Source organism: Hemicordylus capensis, chromosome 4, assembly GCF_027244095.1.
Source record: "Hemicordylus capensis ecotype Gifberg chromosome 4, rHemCap1.1.pri, whole genome shotgun sequence".
Taxonomy (NCBI): Eukaryota; Metazoa; Chordata; class Lepidosauria; order Squamata; family Cordylidae; genus Hemicordylus; species Hemicordylus capensis.
The window spans coordinates 49,140,577-49,152,539 of NC_069660.1; the positions used below are offsets into that span (position 1 = coordinate 49,140,577).

General features: G+C 44.2%; 1 long non-coding RNA gene across 3 annotated transcripts in view; it reads right to left on the reverse strand.

Annotated features, from left to right (window-relative positions):
- LOC128322169 (uncharacterized) overlaps nucleotides 1-11,963 on the reverse strand; it is a 41,113-nt gene that overhangs the window by 10,175 nt on the left and 18,975 nt on the right. For all 3 annotated transcript variants that reach the window (XR_008305573.1, XR_008305574.1, XR_008305572.1), the window contains exons 3-4: nucleotides 9,599-9,725; nucleotides 1,870-1,975 (exon numbers count right to left, since the gene is read on the reverse strand). This is a non-coding gene — a long non-coding RNA (uncharacterized LOC128322169). The remainder of the gene's footprint in view (nucleotides 1-1,869; nucleotides 1,976-9,598; nucleotides 9,726-11,963) is intronic.

Consider the following 11,963-nt stretch of genomic DNA (forward strand, 5'->3'; position numbering starts at 1 on the left):
CCTGTGGTGCACAAGTATGCCTCTGGGAGCAGTGTGGGTAAACAGAGGCCAGGACTTGTTATCCTGGCCTCCAAGTATCCCATAGTGCACCATGTGCCCTGCTCCATACGCTGGGGGACAGGTGCTCTAGGCTGCTGAGAGATCCCAAAAGACCAACAGAGTCACATTCCCACTCTCAATTCCTAATTGGAGATCATCCATCTGGTTGACAAAGGCAGTCTCCTCCCATAGCCCACCTGAAAGCCAGCTTGAAATGCGTGTAGATAATCAGTTTCCTCAAACTGTCTAGAGCTGGCTGATCACTACCCTCTCAATTACCTTGCCCAACCATGGAAGATTGGAGACAGGCCTATAGTTGCTTAACTCTGAGGGATTTATTTATCGTATTAATATGATAGATAGATAGATAGATAGATAGATAGATAGATAGATAGATAGATAGATAGATAGATAGAATAAGAACATCTGTGGATTGATTCACCTGTGAAAAATCTCCTAGATAGATATCCCTACTGCATAGGAAACTGAATATATAACATCTTGTGTGACAAATGGACATATATGTAATTGGTTTGATATATATATTTCAGGAAACTTCCAGGTACTAGACCTTCTTACAATGTGTACAAGTGACAAAACAGAAACATATATATTTGTCCCATGTGATAGGAGAGTGCACATAAATTTGTTCACAAAAATTATATCAGGTAGGAGATGTGTCATGTATGAAGCAGCCCACTGCTCTATCCCTTACATTTTAGTATTTGATGGATTGGATGGCAGGGGAGTATACTGCTATTGATGCTGACTAACATACTGCACAACATTATGCACATGGCGGAACACAAGGTTTGTCGGCGATTGGTGTTTGTGCATGCAACAATTGCAGAAATATATATACTATTATATATAATGGTTGCACCATCACAGAACAAGGAGAGGAGAGCTGGTCTTGTGGTAGCAAGCATGACTTGTCTCCTTAGTTAAGCAGGGTCCACCCTAGTTGCATACGAAAGGGAGACTAGAAGTGTGAGCACTGTAAGATATTTCCCTAAGGGGATGGAGCCAGTTTGGGAAGAGCAGAAGGTTTCAAGTTCCCTCCCTGGCTTCTCCAAGAGAGGGTTGAGAGAGATTCCTTCCTGCAACCTTGGAGAAGCCGCTGCCAGTCTGTGAAGACAACACTGAGCTAGATAGACCAATGGTCTGACTCAGTATATGGCAGCTTCCTATGTTCCTATGTTCTAACTCCATTTTCTCTATTTTTGCACTTGCACAATAGTGCTTCTACGCAACTGTGCAACCTTCCTTTCCCCTTGTGCATAGCATTGCGCAATATGTCAGCCACTGTTTCTTTGCAATAAGATTTAATTCAGTTAACAATAATGTAAGTTAATCCTCTTAACATTCATGACAACCAGGCTGATTTTTACAGTTAGTTCTCTTCAAATGGGGGATTGTAGCTCCTGTAGCTGTCTTTGAAATACAAAGCCACATCTTTGCTTCCATGTTTCCTGGGAAGCCAACAGCAGCTGCATCCCAATCTTCCCTGCCAGAAAGAGGAATTCAGTGGGATGGGAGGAGGGGCAAGAAAAATTTAACTCCCCTTTTCATTCCCTCCTGATCGCAGAGTCCAGATGTTCCTTTGTTAGAAACAGGCAGGCACCTTTATGCACTGAGAATTCATTAAGCAATTACTGCTAAAAAGGACAAAACCGAAGTCACAAGGGTATCAATTAGCACCTGTTTGTTGCTGAACTCAGAGCTAATACAAAGGAAGCAAACTTGTTCCCCTTCTACCTGGGCTTACTTGTTTATGGAGAAAAGGAACTTTGTGTGTGTGAGAGAGAGACGCATAATTAGTTTTCTTACCTGTGGGGCGAGATGGAAGATTATGCAGGAACAGCAGAATCCCAGCCATTAGGCACCGTACCAAGGCTCAGTCCTAAGCAACCAATGATTCGCGAGAAAATGGAAGCTAGAGAGAAGGCGAGGGAGAGAATGCTGCAATGAGCAAGAATGTGTGTGGCGTGTTTATGAAAAAGAATCAGTCATGTACAAAATCATAGAGCTGGAGAATGTGACACACTCTTTAAATTTTATGCCTAATCAGTGCAATGGCTCATTTGGCTACTGAATTATGATGCATTTTGAAGAACATATGGGTACTTGGCACTAGGTTTTTAGATAATGTAGAAAATGGTGTAACCTTTGTGGCTGCTTTCTTCTGGCATGCCCATCCTCCATCTTCTGCCTGCTGCAACCATGCCTGGCAATCGAGGAACCCTGCCCTAAAATAAGCAGGCATCCGACTGACCTCCATTTTTCCTTCTCTCACTGTTGCAGAACTGAAGCACTGGTCCTTTGCAGGAACTGTCAGGTGTCCTTTTGCAGCCCATTGACATTTGGACCTCAGGTACCTGCCTGGAGTGCCTGATCATTGACACACACCTATGACTCAATTCAAAGCTTTAGCTGCCACCTCTACACCTGAACGTCGTATTGGGACACAGGAGTCTGCCTCACAGCAAATCAAACCAATGGTCCATCTAGTTAAGTATTTCTTACACTGACTGATATCAGTTCTCCAGTTCTCCTGATATCAGCGATCTTTCTGAGATCTACCTGGAGATGCCAAGGATCAAACCTGGGTACCTTCTGCATACAAATCAAATACTCTACCACTGTGCTACAGCTCCCATTTCCATTGATTGCATCTAAGTATTCTATTGCTCAACCTTAACTATGGTTATTAAGGAGTAAGTCCCATTGAACACGGTGATTTTTTTTCAGGATTGCATGGAAATTGTTGCATATTGTATGCTTCACTGAAAGGCTCCTGGATAGTTTTGCACTACATGATGGGACTTGTAATCCCAAGGCTGTACAAACCGTTCTTGTGTCCATTTCTGTTTGGGGCCAGTTTCATGTGGAGATATTAGAATATCACAATCATACAGGTGGTTTGGCTCTCACAAATGTGAACTTTGTTCACAACAGTGAAAATCTTTCGGTGCAAAATAATTAAAATATCATGTACGTACAGATGATTTAGTGCAAAAGCCAAAAGGCAGATAGTTTGGCACAAAATGGATTAAATATGATTCAATTATGATTCAATATATTTATTTACTTATTTTTTACATTTATATCCCGCTCTTCCTCCAAGGAGCCCAGAGTAGTGTACTACATACTTAAGTTTCTCTTTCACAACAACTCTGTGAAGTAGGTTAGGCTGAGAGAGAAGTGACTGGCCCAGAGTCACCCAGCTAGTTTCATGGCTGAATGGAGATTTGAACTCGGGTCTCCCCGGTCCTAGTCCAGCACTCTAACTATCCATTCCCATTTTTTTTATTTCCCCAGTAAATTTCAGCAGCCTTTTTGCCTGAAAAAGCAGCTGTTGTAGCACCAATTTCCCAAGGAAGGTGCTGCCCAGGGATGTCTGAGAATCCTTTGTAAGTATGGCTGTGTTTTCATGAGCATGCATCACAGATCATTTGCACACTCGCTCCATGCATGTTGACATGATGAAACTAATTTGCAGCCTTTGTTGCATGTAGGTGCACTTACAGTGTGTGCTTCGGTATTGTGCGGAGAGTGTTGCCAGCATTGCATCACTTGTGCCTGAGTGAATCAGTACAGTCTGTACAGCTACCTTTGCTCTTGCTTCTCCCATATAGACCTTCTCCCATGGGTCTTTAGGAATCAATAATGCAGGACTATCATGTTAGACGTTCCAGAAAATCCTTTAGAGTCTGTGCTGCAGCCTGCTGTCTATGTAAGCTACAAAGTATGAGACTTCTGTATCAACATAAATAAGCCATATAGAGGTTGATGAGACATGGGGAGAACATGAGCATACACAGTGGCGCTATCTTATTCCTCATACATACACTGGGATTGAAACGGAAAGGTAAGGATGTGACAGTGCCTGCATGTGCAGGCACAGGCGGGGCAGGGAACAGTTCCCTTAAAAAGCAGGTAAGCAGATCCTTACCTGTTCCACTGCCACCCCACCATTTTTCTGACAGGGAACAGTGCCGCAGCCACACGTGGCCTTTGATAGAGCGAGCACTGTGCCTGGAAAAGTGGTGGGGTGGCAGCGGAGCAGGTAAGGACCTACTTACCTGCTTTTTAGGGGAACCGCTCCCTGCCCTGCGTAACCGGTTTGGCCATGGCCATCTGAACCAGTTCAGCACTTCCCAAAGGAGGCACCAAACCGGTTCATGCACATCCCTACTGGAAGGAAATCACCGTCTAGGTGTTTTAGCAAAACAACAAATTGGACATTTCCTCTCATGTTGGGCTCCTGACTGTTTGTAAGCAAGAGGCTCCGATTAGAGTTGTCAGCCCTCCAGGACTAACCTGAAGTCTCCAGGAATCAGCATCATCAGGTGACTATGGAAAGCAATCCTGGAGGTTAAAATAACTTAAATATTGTGGGGAAAATAGAGGAGAAATTTTTAGGGGCGGGGGGAGGACTCTTCGGGAATAGTTCTACAACAACGAATATTTATATACCACTCTTCAACCAAAGTTCACAAAGCGGTTTACACAGAAAAATAAATAATACATAAATAAAATGGTCCCCTGACCCCAAAGGGCTCACAATCTAAAAAGAAACATAAGGCAGATACCAGCAAATACCACTGGAGGGATGCTGTGCTGGGGCTGGATAGGGCCAGTTGCTCTTCCCCTGCTAAATATCAGAGAATCGTCGCTTTAAAAGGTGCCTCTTTGCTCAGTTAGCAGTTGCAGTCAAGAGTTCACAACGGAGGTTCTCATGGAATCGGAGCGGAGACAGATGAACTAATACCCAATCCCAATGGTACCTTGTAAGTTACTGTACCCTCAATTTCATCTGGAAACTATGTAATGTTAGGGCATGCCAAGATCACGTTTACTGTAATTTTTTAACACAGTGAGGCTGCTCTAATGAGCCTGGGCTTGGCTGCCTGTAAGAACCACCGGGATCCATGAGGATCCCAGCAGCACCAAACCCAGGACCAAATCCCAGCTCTTAGCCCAGGTAAAGGACAAAAGCACACCCTAACCCAGCTGCCGGGATCATGTGTCAGCACAGGCTGCTTGCAGCTCACGCTGATGATACAGAGACAGGGGCCTAGCGAGTCTGTGCCCCCTGGGGAAATCCTTCAGTGCACTGCACTCAGTGCACGGTGCACTGTGGGATACCCAGAGGCCAGGACAAAGAGTCCCAGCATCATAGCCATCCACCCTGCTGCTCTGCACTGCTTGGAGCAGCGCTGATCATATGGGAGCACGCTCTGTGCTTCCACCCAACACAGCATGATTGTCAGGGGAGAAGGCAAGGTTCGCAAAGCCTTTCCCCTGCCCACCCGTCTGCCCAGTAGGTTGTGTGAATGGCCCCAGTGTGTTCTTCTACAATATGTTCCTGTTTAAGGTGCAGAACAATCGCTTTGTGATGTTTGCTGCACTCGCAGGTTTGAACAAGGCTGCTCAAGTCAGGGTTCCTCAACCTTGGGTCCTTAGATGTTGTTGGACTAGAATTCCCATCATCTCCATCCACAGTGGCCAAAGGCCATTGTGACCAGGGATTAGTCAGTGGTGGCCAGTGAGCCCTGGGGTGGGGGTAAGTAAGAAGGAGTGGAGGGCTTTAACAAACTGTGAACCTGGTGCCCAACCCAGGATCCCATATGCTCATCCAGGCCCATAATCTGCTGCGCCCCTGCCTGCACCACTCAGCTAGTCATGTGCAGCCAAAAACTTGCCATGCTGACTCCACAAATGACTGCCATACAGGGTCGGAGCTATAATAGAACAGATGTGTTCAAGGAACATGAGCCACTCACTGCCAGGGGCTGCCTCACGGGATACTTCTCCCCCGTCCCGGCCTTCTGATCCACCCCTGATTGCTTGGCACCTCCGTGGCAGCTGCTAACGGTCTGGGAGCCACAGTGGTGGCTCCTAAGCTTCCCCCAGCTACTGACCCTTTAAAGACATCATGCCCGGGTGCCTGGTGCCCAGTGCCCAGCCATAACCTTTTCTAGCATGCAGCAGCTGAGGAACCCTTAGAAGCTGCAGTGCTGGCTCTTAAGCTTCCCCCGGCAACTGGCACTATAAAAACTTCAGGGCCCAGCATGCCGGAGATATTTTTATAGTGACGTTTTTATAGTGCACAGCTGGGGAAAGCGTAAGAGTTACCATTCCTGGAGCTATCACAACAGCAGTTGGGGGAGGAGGATGCAGTGGCTGTGGTGACAAAACAGAGAGGTGAGCCGCCATGGAGGTGGTGGCCATGGGGCTGGGATGAACGGCAATGGAGAAAGGCAACGGAGAAAGAGGACTGGTGGCATGGCTGTGGTGATAACTGTGTCCAGGACACTAGCCACCTCCAACATTGCTACACCTCTGCTGCTCTGCATGTCCATTGGCCAGTTGAGCAGCAGGGGCAGAACACGCAACAGAGGATGGACATAAACAAGTGTGCAGGATGCTGGGGGTGGACATTGGGCCTGCCTCACCAGTGACTGATGGAGGCGAATTCACAGTTTTTTAAAATCCTCTGCTCCCTTTCTCCCCACCACAGGGCTCACCAGCACCACTGCTGGGAACTGTAGTCCAACAACATCTGACCTAAAGTTGAGAACCCCTGGCCTAAGTAATATGCTAACACGTTCTATATGCATGGCAGGGCTAGTTGGCTAGAAGAGTAAGGCTAGATATTAAGATAGTGAGTCTGACTTGTAAGAAGCCAGTAAATTGCTGTGAACATCCCAGCTTTCCAGAACATTTGGTCATAACAAAGGGTTCTAATGATGATAGTGATGCCGTGATATCTGGCAGTGATGCTCGGCTCATCCTCAAGGTTGATTACCTGTGAAGATACGGGACACTTATAACAGTCACAAGGTGTTGCTTGTGACGCAGACATGACCTAACTGCTGAGGAAATATGCACCTGGCAACACAACTGATTGAAGATGCTGAATTTGAACAAGAGAAGCAGGTGCTGGAGCAAGAAGACCTGCTGTTTGGTCATTTGCATCTAATTGGCTGCCCAGATACTGTATCAACCTGATGATGGCCCTGATTGGATAAAATACAATCCTGGCTTGGAGCAGCAGGTGCTGAAGCAAAAGCTTTCTTGCCAGCCATCTGGATTATAAATTGGTTGCTGTATATAGCGTTCCCTGAAATTTTAGGTTTAAAGAAGAAACTATTTAGTTGCTTACAGCTTTCAGAGGGTCTGTGGGGAACGGCTTCATTTCCATATTTGAGTTACATATTTTTTAATGCTTTTTTTTGTTATTACAGAAAACAAAGACAAAGGGAAATTGAAGCTTATGTAAAGAGATATTTCTGGATCCTTTAGAATATTAATTTTAAAAAGTGTGTTTATATAGGTTATAGATATTAAAAATAATTATTGTAGACACAATAATATAGGGAGAGTATTTCCTTGGATCAAGTTCTCTCTGACAAAATATCTGAATAAAATAAAATACACAATTTGCTTATATAGACATATTGGTTGACATTATGAGGAAAATTACTCAAAGTAGTCCCAATGAAATTAAAAGGACACTTAATTGGTTCTTTTAATTCCAATGGGACTACTTTGAGTAATTTTCCTCATGTCAACCAATATCTATAAATATATATTATCATAATTACATTTGGATTTACATGTCGAATTAGGGTGAACTGCAGTAAAAAAGGGCTGAGAAATATACTCAAGCTCAGGATTATCACATTCAATCAGAACTGTGGTTCAGTCTAAGAAGCCAAACTAAAGGAATAATGGAATAACATTTCCCTGACTTCCTTACGTGCAGCAGATTGTGTGAACCTGCTCACTGCAATATAAAAGGTAGGTTCTATGGCACACTTTTTCAAGCTCTAGTACAAGCTGTTTAACTTTGTTTGCACAGTATTCTAGTGCCAGGTATAAAACAACCCTTCTATGAATGGAAGAGGCCTTCCACAAGCAAGAATACACATTTTGATCTGACCCTCGATTAGAAAGGAAGAAAATGTCAACAACTGGTATTTTAAAGTGTGAAATCTGAGTTTTAAAATCTAAATTAAAAATTGCCTTTTGGCCATATTTTGGCCATACACTCAGTAGGCATTGGCAACATCCAGACTAAGCTATCTAATTATTTCAACAGTGCTTGTCATGTTTAATTAATCTGGATGTTACCCAATATTTTTTATTGGTCCACATGTTCCACAGTATTAGGGTTAGGTCTAGGGCTGCACAACCCTCAGGAATTTATTTCTGGAAGTCACCATTTGAAGGGGAGATCAGCAAAAATCACTCCCCACTCCCCTTCTCCATGTACTCAGCTGCACAACAAGCCTGAAGCTGAGCTTGGAAGAGTCCTTGCTGCAAGAGCACAACGCTTCTTACATTGTGGAACATGTGCACCAACATCTTTCAAATTGTTTTGGTTGTGTACTCTCTCTTGTAAGCCACTTTGAGGCTTGGAAAGGTAGTATAGAAACAAATATTTCAAGATAAATTATATTAAATTAAATTAAAAATAAAGAAATACGGGAAATATCTTGAAGATATCAACCTTCTTTTGTAGCAATTTTCTTGCTTTCTGGGAAGGATTTTTGCACACATGTTAATAAAGTTCTTTCTTCAGTTTTCTAAAGATGGCTTCCACTCATAACTACAATGAAATAATTAAATAACTTGCAAAGGAAATCTAGAATGTAAATTTTCTTAATTTGTCTAAATTCAAACACATCATTCAAAATAGAACCTCCACCACCTGCAATACTGGCTTCTCATGGCCTGTTCAGTAATTACACTCATAACTGTATTGAGTGGAGCCAGAAGATAGTCTTTCTCCACAGTCAAAGGTGGTCTAAAGAGGGGTCACTGCTTATGGTGTATGCACACATCCCACTTTCACTTCTGGTTAAATAATTTTATTTCATGTTTATTTATATATACATTAGAGGTCTTCAGAGCCAGTTAAAATTGGACCGGATTTGATTCTAACCAGCTGGATTCGATTGGTTCAAACTCGAAACAAACCAGCCTAAAAAAAGTTGGCCAATCCAAGTTCAAACTGGGCCCAATCCATTACAGACCTGTTCAACCCAGTTTGATGGTTCCAAGGGCATTGCTCGTTAAGGGGAATCCAGTGAGGATTCCCCTTTACAACCAAAGGGGAATCCTGCCTCTAAAAGGTTTCTAAGGGTGGCCAGGGGTGGCAGTGAGAGGGCACCTTACTGGCAGCAGTGGCAGCTCCTCTAAACCCTGGTGCTCCCCCCAGCAGCACAGCCCACGCTGTGGCAGCATGGTTCTGGCCTCTGCGGATGCACAGATTCCCTCACCAGATTCCCCTTTACATGCATAGCCCCTTGAACTGTGCTGAACCCAGTTCAACCAGGTTCAACTTGAATGGAAAGCACTGCTAGACAGTTCGACCAAATGAGTTCATGGACTGGCAGTTCGGTTTGAATTTGAATATGAATTTGAACCGAACCACCAAAAACGCTTCCATGCACACCCTTAACATAAATTATATTCTGCCTCCCTTTCAAAAAAGAAACCCAAAGCAGCATTCCACATCAAGAGCATCTTGACTGAAAAGGCCTACCTATTGAACTTCAGATAGCAAGAAGATACGGAACAGGACCTCTGATGCTGATCTGATTTTTCAGGGGAAGGTACACATGGGAGGTGTTTGTTCTTCAGCTGGTCTTCTTTCTGTTGCTTCAAAACCTCTATTTGGCAAGTGGCGATAGTGAGACAAAATAAATATGCACATACAGCAAGAGCAATTAAGCCTTTCAAACAGGTTTCAGCTATCTTAAAAACTATTGTCTTTCCCTTATTATATGTACTTGCCTGACCCCTAAGGTAATCAAGTATCCTGCTCTCTGATCTGCCGCTAACTCTAATGTGGCCAACAGTGACCAGAGGCTAGGGATGGGCACAGACTGGTTTGATCGCGGACCACCATGAAATGGGCTGGTTTGAGTGGTTTGACTATGAACTGCTTCGAACTGGTTCAAGCTGGTTCATAGAACCGACCAGCCTAGGGGTGTACGTGGACCAGTTGCTGCAGTCCAGTTCAAATCTGGACCAAATTGCAAGTATTCGAACCAGTTTGGTCTAACCAAACTGAAGGGCTTTCTCTGTGATGGCACTGGAGTTACGGAATTCCCTATCTTCTAAGAAGGTCCGATAGGCCCCCACACTTACTGGGTATCATCCAGACAAAGGGTTGCAAAAGCTGAACTCTTCCACTTGCTCAGGAGAAGCAGAGGCAATTTTCACCAATCCCCCTTCCCTTTTCAGTCTCCTGTGCCCCTCCCTCAAATATGTTCCTGAGGGTTGGTGGCCCCTTAGGAACTGTTTTTTAGGGGCACAGGGGGTTGCAGGTGGAAGGGGGATCAGTGAAAATCACCACTTTTCTCTTTGCACAAGTGGAACAGCTCCACTGGTGCAACTCTTAGTCTGCATGCTACCTACCATTTTTAAAAAGATCCTTGAAACCTGTTTATTTTTGCTGGCTTTTAATTAATTGTTTGCTTTTATATAGTGATTTTACTCTGCTGCATTTTCTTGTTTTGTTTGTTATCTTTTTTCTCCAGACAGCCTTCTTTTTATGTTTTAATCACTGTAAGCCACTTTGTGTAATCTTGATTTTAGAAAAATGGTATAGACATATATTAAATAAGTAAATAAACAGTCATGCTTGCAGTTATTTTCACTGTCAATCGTGGAGTATTAAATTTGCCACATATTGATTTTAATAAGGAAGGGTGGTATAAAGGAACTGTTGCTGAAGCATCATTTGGACAGGATTAGGGTTTCTTGCTAGGTTCCCCTTCATTTTCTAAAAAGTCACTTTCTTTAAAGCCATCATCACCAAACTACGGTGCTATCTGCTGGCAATGCTCAATACTGCATAACACAATCGGACATTGCATTTTAATTGTGGTGTGTCCTCATCAGCCGAGTCTCTGAAAGCACCAGGGAAATTATATAATATACATTCTCAATTATAGTTACTTCTAAGTGTTGAGAAATATTAACTGGCTGAGTAACAGTAAGTGGCAGTTTTCAGCTTTACAAATAAACACACACTCCTCAATAAGACATTCTTAGATATATGTGAGAAAGGTGACTCTTCCTCTGCACTTCAATACACTAAATTTATAGTAGCTGCCAGTGTATAAAAGGACATGGAATTATAACAGCCCATTCTGGGGCTCCAGGCAGCAATAAACTGTAGGTTGTTAAAAGCTTTTGTGTAAGTTCCAACCACAATGGTAATCCTGTACACACATTGCTTCAGGCTGCTGTGCTACTTCCTAGCGTGATCTTACCCTCTGTACACATGCTGAGCAGAGACTGCATGCAATTATAGCAGCCCCACCTACCAGCCAGCTCTTTCATTATGGAAGAACTCATCCCTTTCTTCAGTCACCCCAAAAGTAATAGGTAGCCTCTTCTTGGAATGTGAGAGCTGACTGCTAGGGATGTGCACGGAACTGGCAGGGGGGATACCTTTAAGGGTGGGGACATTTCCCCTGCCGGCGCTACAATTTAAAAGGGTCCAGTGGGGTGGCAGCATACTTCCCTGCCGCCCTGTTGCCTCGTCAGTCTGGAAGTGACCGGAAGTACCCGGTGCACGTGTGCATGTCAGGTGCATGCACACACACATCGCATGTGTGCAAGAGAGCATGACACGTGTGCATGCCGATATGTGCATCGGGTACTTCTGGTCACTTCCGGTCCGACGAGGCAACGAGGCAGCAGGGAGGTATGCTGCCACCCCGCTGGACCCTTTTAAATTGTTGCACCAGCAGGTGGCGGGAGGGGTAAGAGCATCCACCCCCACCCTTAAAAGTATCCCCCCGCCTTCAAACTGGCCGAACTGCCAGTCATTCGAACCTGTTCGGAGACATGTAAAAGGGCCTCTGAATAGGTTTGTGCACATCCCTACTGACTTG